The sequence below is a fragment of the Mustela lutreola genome, chromosome 15 (genome assembly GCF_030435805.1).
Source record: "Mustela lutreola isolate mMusLut2 chromosome 15, mMusLut2.pri, whole genome shotgun sequence".
Classification (NCBI taxonomy): domain Eukaryota; kingdom Metazoa; phylum Chordata; class Mammalia; order Carnivora; family Mustelidae; genus Mustela; species Mustela lutreola.
In genome coordinates this window covers 36,680,123-36,688,861 of record NC_081304.1, presented here as the reverse complement: position 1 = coordinate 36,688,861, position 8,739 = coordinate 36,680,123, and the positions used below count along the sequence as shown (strand labels likewise).

General features: G+C 45.7%; 1 protein-coding gene across 8 annotated transcripts in view; it reads left to right on the top strand.

The window, feature by feature from the left end:
* ACACA (acetyl-CoA carboxylase alpha) overlaps positions 1-8,739 on the top strand; it is a 285,737-nt gene that overhangs the window by 38,266 nt on the left and 238,732 nt on the right. Inside the window, exon 1 of one of the 8 annotated variants that reach the window (XM_059149714.1) lies at positions 7,862-8,008. The exons of 4 other annotated variants lie outside the window; for them this stretch is intronic. The gene's annotated coding sequence lies outside the window, so the exon portion shown is untranslated. Of the gene's footprint in view, positions 1-7,861; positions 8,014-8,739 lie in introns of those variants that run through there. 3 more of the 8 variants (XM_059149716.1, XM_059149712.1, XM_059149713.1) reach the window with 3 other exon arrangements.

The following is an 8,739-nucleotide window of genomic DNA, read 5'->3' as shown; positions in this document are numbered from 1 at the left end:
AATTCTTTTATTGTGGAATGCATCACACATATAGAAGAGTACATATAACATAAATATATTTTTAATAATAACAGTAATAATAATGGGAACCCTATTCAGCCATTACCCTAATGTAGAAATTGAACATTACCCTAATGTAGAAATTGAACATCGTCACTGTCCTATAAGCTGTTTATCTTCTTCTTCATCTTCTTTTTTTTTTTTTTTTTAAGATTTTTATTTATTTATTTGACAGACAGAGATCACAAATAGGCAGAGAGGCAGGCAGAGAGAGAGGAAGGGAAGCAGGCTCCCCACTGAGCAGAGAGCCAGGACCCTGGGATCATGACCTGAGCTGAAGGCAGAGGCTTTAACCCACTGAGCCACCCAGGTGCCCCAAGCTGTTTATCTTCTTGTGATATACAAGTGATTACACTTTTTTCCCTCCTCCCAATCATTATTTACCCAAGCTTTTTAAAAATAGTGAACAATAGATTTTTTTATTTTTGCCTGCTTTGAACCTAAATAAATGTAATCATTTTTTATGTTTTTTAAAGTAAACTGTTTATTATGTACAACACAAAATGGATTTTACCTCTCTTCATGACCTCTCCCAGTCACTACCTCCTATCAGGAGTAACCGTTATCCAGACCACACACGAGTTTTGCCTATTTTTGAACTCTGTATAGCAGGAAACATACTTTTTACCTGGATTTTTTTGCTCAACACTGTACTGGTAAAATTCATCCATACTTCATGGAGCAACAGTTTGTTCGCTCTACTTGTTTTGTAATAGTGCATTGTATGAATGCCTCACAATTTATATACCCGTTCTACTGCTGAGGCACATGGGGTTGTTTCCAGTTTGGGGTCATAATTAACAATGTTCCCGGGCACATATAAAAGTTTCTCCAGAGTATAAATTCAGAAATGGAAGCTGGGTTATAGGGTAGACAGGGTATGTTCAGCTTTACTATTTAATGCCAAACTCTTTTCTAAGACGTTGTCCCCGTTTACACTTCTGTCTGCAGTACATGAAAGTTCCTGCTGTCCCATGTCCTTGCCAAAGAGGCCAAAGAGCCTCTTCAGTGCAGTACAATCATAGGACTGAACAGGGCTCAGCCCGCTGATCCTCCAGCTGGTTTTCAGAAGCCCAGGCCACAGTCACTTCTCCTGTTTACTTGCTCCATCCAAATGAGGGTAAAGGATTCAAATGATTGCTAGTTCTCTGATCACATGCTCTGTTACTGGGAATATGGGCCTCGGGTGAGTGGGGTGGTGATTTTAATAACATAGTCATTCCTGAATGAAGTGAGCATCCATAGGATACTTTATTCTTATACCGAGCACTTGTAGGGGATGGAAGGAGGCACAGAAGGGAAAGGGGAAGCAGTATCTTCAGCGAGCTTGTTATGTTCCAAGCTCTGTGTTAGAGATTTTACATTTTGGCTATAACATTTCATACAAAATACAACCTTCCAAGGTAGCTATTATACCTCAATTTTACAGACAAGGAAACTGAGGCTCAGTTTCATTTGCTCAAGGTCACACAGCTAATTATTGACAGAGTCAAGATCTGATTAAAGAGCCCAAAGCTCTTTATGATATAGAACAAGTCCCTGCTGCTCTTAACGTATTTTGGCTTAGGTTGCCAGTTCTCATTTCTGCTTGCCTATATTGACTCCCAAAACTATGCTGTTTTGTTTATTATGGCCATTTCACTCCCTAGTTGATTTATTTTTTTAAAAAGATTTTTTTTAGGGGCGTCTGGGTGGCTCAGTGGGTTAAGCCTCGGCCTTCAGCTCAGGTCATGGTCCCAGGGTCCTGGGATCGAGCTCTGCATTGGGCTCTCTGCTCAGCCGGGAGCTGACTTCTCTCCTTCTGCCTGCCTCTCTGCCTACTTGTGATCTCTCTCTGTCAAAATAAATAAATAAAATCTTTTAAAAAAAGATTTTTTAAAAGATTTTATTTATTTATTTTAGAGAGCCAGGAGGGGCAGAGGGCAAGGGAGAGAGAATCCCATGCTGACTCCCCACTGAGTGCAGAGCCTGATGCGGGGCTCAGTCCCAGGACTGAACAGATCATGATCATGATCATGATCATGACCTGAGCAGATATCAAGAGTCGGCCACTTAATGGACTAGGCTCCCCAGGGGCCCCCTATTCATTGATTTTAATTTTTTTTTTTAAAGATTTTATTTGTTTGACAGACAGAGATCACAAGTAGGCAGAGAGGCAGGCAGAGAGAGAGAGAGAGAGAGGAGGAGGCAGGCTCCCTGCAAAGCAGAGAGTCCGATGTGGGGCTCGATCCCAGGACCCCGGGACCACGACCTGAGCCGAAGGCAGAGGCTTTAACCCACTGAGCCACCCAGGCGCCCCCATTGATTTTAATTTTTTTTTAAAAAATTTTTTAGAGTTCTTTCTTTCTTTCTTTCTTTCTTTCTTTTAATTTGACAGAGATCACAAGTAGGCAGAGAGGCAGGCAGAGAGAGAGAGGAAGGGAAGTAGGCTCTCCGTTGAGCAGAGAGTATGATGTGGGGCTTGATCCCAGGACCCTGGGATCATGACCTCAGCTGAAGGCAGAGGCTTTAACCCACTGAGCCACCCAGATGCCCCATTCATTGGTTTAAACTACATTTTATTTTCGTTCATTTTTTTGTTTCCCTTATCCTTTCTTCCTTTTCATTTTCATTAAGAAAATTCAGCATATTGGCAAGATAGCAGGTCCACTGATGAACAAGGCTTGTGTTGGGGACTTGGCTTTCTACCTGCTGGTCTGATGTGTTGATCAGAGGTGAAAGTAAAAAAAGGACAGGAATATTGCGAAATCTTCTGCTCCAAGTTATAATACAGGAAAACTTTAAGACTGAAGAAAAGGATGAAAGGTAGTTGAGTGATGGCTCACTTTTCCTTGAAAGGAGAGGCTTGACAAAAGTTACTAATGTTGTATTTTATTATTTATTGTGTTGCATACAGAATAATACAATGAAGAGTGGGGGTAGTTGAGGTAGACAAGTGGAAATGCAAGAAAAAGCCTCGTCTGATGTGTAAGGAATAATGGAAATACTGGAAAAATCTGAAGAGGAGGTGAGGACAGGAATAGAAAGTAAACTCATGGGGAACATTTTCACTGGTTTGCAGGAGAGTGAGGTCATAGAAAAGTAAAGCTGATCAATATAAAATGTGAAAATCCTAGCACTGGGCAAGACCTAAATGAGTCATCTTGTCCATTTTCCTGCCTTTAGATAAAAGGGCTCTTTAAACGTCAGCTGTTTAGTTGTGAGGTATGTAGGACTTAGAAATATTAAAAAAAAAAAAAAAAAAAAAAAGACCTTGGAGGTGTTATGGAAGAAACCGCTTAGGTAACCACCAACTAAGGATAGGGAGTAGGTATTCAGGATTAAATAACAAGGAGGGAGGGAGTACTGAAATGCCTTGTGAAAACCTAAGTATCCATGTGAAAACCCAAGTGTCCATGTGAAAACATTGTGGTGAGTCTCCACTATGAACTCTGTCCTTCATTGTGTAATTCTACCTTTCATCATCAGGACCAGACTTATAAAGTGACTTCCCTGGGGACATTTTCTGACCTTCTGGTGTGAAGTTCCCTCAGGGACTTCACTCTGGACAAACCTGAATGGCTGACCAGAGCAAAGAAGCCTAGTGTTCAGATAAGGTCTTTATGTCTTTTTCCCTTATTTCACAACTGGAGCCACAATTTTGGTCAAGGCGCTGACTTTCTTGATGAAGTCTATTCATCTATAAAGCAGCCAAATAGCCTACTGGCATCTTTGCCTCCCAGAGGTGACATGAAGACGGATAAGCAGACATCAGGAGCAGAGTGGCCTCTCAGGTACTGAGCTAATCTTTATTTCAGTCAGTGAAGCACTTACTAATATCCATACTTTAGCCTACTCCAAGAGCTACAGAGGGGAGTACCAAACTGTAAGAAATGCTCTCTCTTTAAGATTATTAAAATTCAATTGGAGAGCTAAAACCAACATACACACAAAAAAATGGTAGCCTAATAAATGCTGAACCATGTGGTGGTGACCAGATTGGTACAAGAATACGGAGGAGAGGAAGATCAGTGGAACCTGGAGAAGTAAAAGAGTTCTTCTTAGAGAAAATGGGACTTCCAAGGACTAGAAGGATTCAGAAAATAAGAGGGAGGAGGAACGAGTTTGCTAGCATCAGCAAAGATAGGAATAGGCATAGCAATACAACCCATTGTTTCCTCTATCCTCTATTGAGCTTGCTACCTAAGGAATTTGGAACCAGGGGCAACCACCGGGATAGGGACCTCTTCACGGTTCCTTTTCCTATTAAGGCATTTTCTTTCCTCCCTTGGTTTAACTCTGGCCTGACCTGAGACTTTCCTGTCTTAGAAGTGCAAATGTAGGAGGCACAGGCTGTTTTACAGAGATACTGGCTGCCAAGAGGGTACAATAATGATAAACCCTAAACTATTGTTCTCAAACTTCAGGGCGAATAATTGCTGCTTTAAAAAGTCTGCAGTGGGGCTGGGAATCTGAATTTTAAACAAGCACCTAGTGATTCTATTTCAGGTGGTCAGTGGAACATTGAGAAAGACTGCCCTACACTAAAATAGAGTGGAAAATAAAGTGCCAGAATGGCTTGGACATCGACCCACATACTGTTATGTATTTGAAGGCTTACTAATTTCTAAGAATTTATCCTCTCCCATCTGTGGCTTTTGTAAAATCCACATGGCTATCATCTAAGGAGCAAGACATGGACACTGTTTTGGTGTTTAGTTTTGTCTTCCTAACTAGATTGCCATCACCTTAAAGACAGACTGCTTGGGAGTCTTCTTACTTTCCCCACAGTAGGGTGAGAGACCATCTTTAAGAGGGTTTTAATATTAGTTTTCTAGGGCTGCCATAATAAAGTACCACAAACTGGGTGGCTTAAACAACAGAAATTTATTTCTTCACAGTTCTGGAGGCTCTAAGTCCGAAATCAAGGTGTCTGCAGGGTTGGTCTCTTCTGAGGCTTCTCTCTTTGTCTTGTAGATGACCATCTTCTCCAGCATAAGAGCCACCATCCTGGTAAGTGCTTCATCAGTTGTGATTCACAGATGGTCTTCCCTCTGTGCTTGTGTCCTAACCTCCTCTTCTTATAAGGACACAAGTCATTTGGAATTAGGGCCCACTTTAATGACCCCATTTGAAATTTTAATTTCTTCTTTAAAGATCCTATCCCCAAGTAAACTCACATTTTGAGGTAATAGGGGTTAGGACTTTCACATATGAATTTTGGACCACAATTCAGCCCATGAGAGCCGTCTAGTTTCAGCTTCTAGAAGTGTGTCACTCCATTCACTCTCTTTTCTTCCACCTGCTAATCTTGTATAGTAAGTTCTCTCCACCCTTTGGCTGTCCTCCTCCGCTTCTTACAGATGTGTTGGCTTGTGTGGCAAGAACTCAGGGAACAGCTCTGAAGAGCCCATATAGAGATGGGCAGGTTGTGGCACGCACCAAACACAGCGCTGAGGAGCTGTTGGAATTGTAGAAGTATTGTTTTAAAGACGTAGTTCTCTGCCCATTTATCTTAACATTTGATGATAACTAGACCTTTATGTAAGCAGTCTGGGGATGTTCTAATTCATCCTTTGTTTTCTTCCACTATAGTTCTTTCATCAGACCTTTCCTTGGCTGGTTCTTCTCAGGGCCCAATTACTTCCAATATTCAGTGAGGACAAAAGCAGAATAAGGGCTTGCTGAAATTTCACATAAGGACAGTTTCTGAGAGTAAGGCCCCCTGGTTTTGCACTGCTCCTAAGGCTGGTAAATAGCAACACCACTAAGAAACACTTTGGGGGCAAAGTTCCTATTATTTAATAAGAAATAGGAAAGGTATATGAAAAGTAAAAGAGGCAGTCTCAAGATTTTTAGTTCTTTCCGAAGTCTTTTCCTGCCAGGTTGAGAGAGCACTACTAGAGAGAGGCAAATCTTCCCTCTTCTTGGGGCCTTTTTTTCCCCCCTAGTCAGTCAAGCCAAACATCTTGTTAAACCAGGAAGTTATGCTCAATTATCTTAAAAAGTTTTTTTAATTTAAAAATTATTTTTTAGGGATTTTATTTATTTATTTGACAGAGAGAGAGAGAATGAGAACAGCAGAAGGAGAGGTAGAAGCACACTTCGTGCTGAGCAGGGAGCCCTACACAGGGCTTGATCCCAGGACCCCAGGATCATAACCTGTGGCAGACACTTAACCAATGGAGCCACTCAGGTGCCCCCAAAAATTAAAAAAAAAATTTTTTTTTGTATCATTTAAAAATTCTAGTTAACATATCTGTTCATTGACAGATGCATCCAATGTCACAGTTATTGTGAAATGTATAAATATACATATTTATATTTATATATAATGTGAAATGTATAAATATATATTTATATATTAAGTATATTAAATTTATATAATATATATATTTATAAATATATAAATAGTTCACTGCTCTGTAAAGTCCAAATCTTTCCAAATTTCTGTTCCAGTCCCTATTAAAGTAGGTTGGTAAACTCAGAGAAGCCACCACCAAGATATTATGAGTCCTAGGTGAATATTATTCTTGTTGCTCAATCTTCTCATCTTTCTGCCTCTGCTTCTGCCCAGGAACTTCTGACCTTGAATGTGTACTTCTACCCTAGTCACTTTTCGCCCTCTGGCATAGAACTTCTTCCCACCAAATCATCATTCACCGTACCTCTTCAGACCCTTAGCACAAGCCTGTGTAAAGATCAGGAAAGTACTCAGGGTACTTCATTAAATTCTTGTAGGGGGTTAAACTCACCCCACTTTTCTGAAGCAATTTTCTTTCTTTTCCACCCAAGAAATGTACTATAAACTGGGACTCTCTCCTGTTACTGTTACTTCTCAACAGCCACCACGAATGTCTTACTATGAAGTAACTGGCGAAGCTAGAGAAATTGGTTGGCTCCTGTTCAATGACTTGGTGTAACTACAATGGAGTTTGGGAAGCAAGCTCCATTCCGAGAAATCAGGAATTTACTGTCCTCTTATTTTACCTGCTCAAGGCAGAAGGGACTGTTGTCCATTGGCATTCTGCCCTTCTTCCTGAGCTTCCTTTGCTGAGGCTTCCCCTCAATGCTCCAGGATCCTGCACCTCAAAATCCTTTGAGGAGGGCTGCTTTGGAGCTGCTGAGCTAGCCAGGGGGCTGGTGGTGTTGTTCCAGAATAGGGGTTCTTTAGCCTATACCAACTCTGAAACCAGCCTGTGTGATCCTGGGCAATTCATGGGTACAGTGCCCAATTCTTCAAGGGGCTAGTATTGAAAATGGTAAGGTCTTTGCGTGCCAGAACACTGCCTATTCCCGCTCAGTCCTCTTTGGTTCTGGACTCCCTTCCCGTGCTGCAGGCCTGCTGGCCCCTCACTTTCTGCGCCCCCGGCGCCTCTCTACCTCCTGGGAGGTGCACGTGGGGCCATTTCCCTCACCTCACCTCTCCGCGGGAGGGGAGGAGAAGGCCGGCCGGCCCCGCCCCCGCCCCCGCCCCCGCCCCCGCCCCTGGCAGAGTGGGCGGCGAAGGCCGAGCCGGGGGCGCCGCGACCGCCCGGAACCCGCCCGCCCTTTCGCCGCTGGGCCCCGAATGGCAGAGCGGCGCTCGGACCATCCGCATCGCCTCACGTCGCCCCGCCCCACGCCGCCCTCTCATTGGCTGTCGCCCGGCCCTCGGGGCCCGCGCCTCCCCTCGAGGCCGGCCAGACCGCGCGGTAGCCGGCAGCGGGGTCGGAGGTGAACGGCCCGGAGTAACCCCGGACGTAGTCACCTCATGGTGCTCGCACGCTGAGGTGGGAGGCAGGGGCGGGGGCGGGGCGGGGGCGGGGCCGCCTTCCGTGAGGCCCCGCCCCTTCCCCGTGAGCCGGGCCGGCCTGGTGCTGCGCGCCTGTCAGCCATCGCCGGAGCTCCTGGCGTCTCCTCCCGCCCAGCACTGCCTCTGCACAGGGGCTGCCCGGCACCGCCGGACCCCGGACGCCTCCGCCCTGAGGTGAGGTGAGAGCCGCCCTAGAGCCGGTAGTCCGGGACCTGGAGAGGCCCGGGGCACGGGGAGGGGCGGTGGCAGCGGGAGGGCCGCCTCCCATCTTGCGCCCGCACGCGGCCCGGGCTCCATCTCGTCCGGACCTGTGCGGGGCAGCCCGGACCTCTCCGCGGCTCTGGGCCCTTGAGTACCCACTCTGGGCAGACGCACAGGGGTCTAGGGTCCCGGAGTGGGGGGTGGGAGTTCAGACCCCGGAACTGGGAGTCGAACAGCCCAGGGCCTCTAAGGAGGGACTGGGGTGTCTGCCGGGAGCTGGCCACCATCCCCCTCCCCAGCCTTGGCGTGGGCTGATTCCTTCCAGACCTCTCTCCAATCCGACCCGGCGCTCGGGAGAGGGGGAAGACCCACGTGGGAGAGGGACGTTGAGGATTAGGTCCAGTGGCATTGAAAGTCGTCTTCCTCTCGCAGAGTGGGGTGTGGGGTGCAGAGCCCCTGGCTACTCTGTCTTTGTACCGTGGAGGGACCTAGGGTCAGGCGAGTTTTCCTTTGCCAGTTCTTGCTCCCAGGATTTTATGTTTTCTGTGAGGGACGTAGTAGATGTACACGCCTGTTGTTACTCTCCTTCCCGTTTGCTGTACTGATCCAGGGAGGCTATTGGAGATAGAACGCAGTAAAGTGTTATGTGAAAGTAACGATTTCCCAGGGAAATGTGCGTGAAGGCCCTGCCTGCGTCAGCGCCA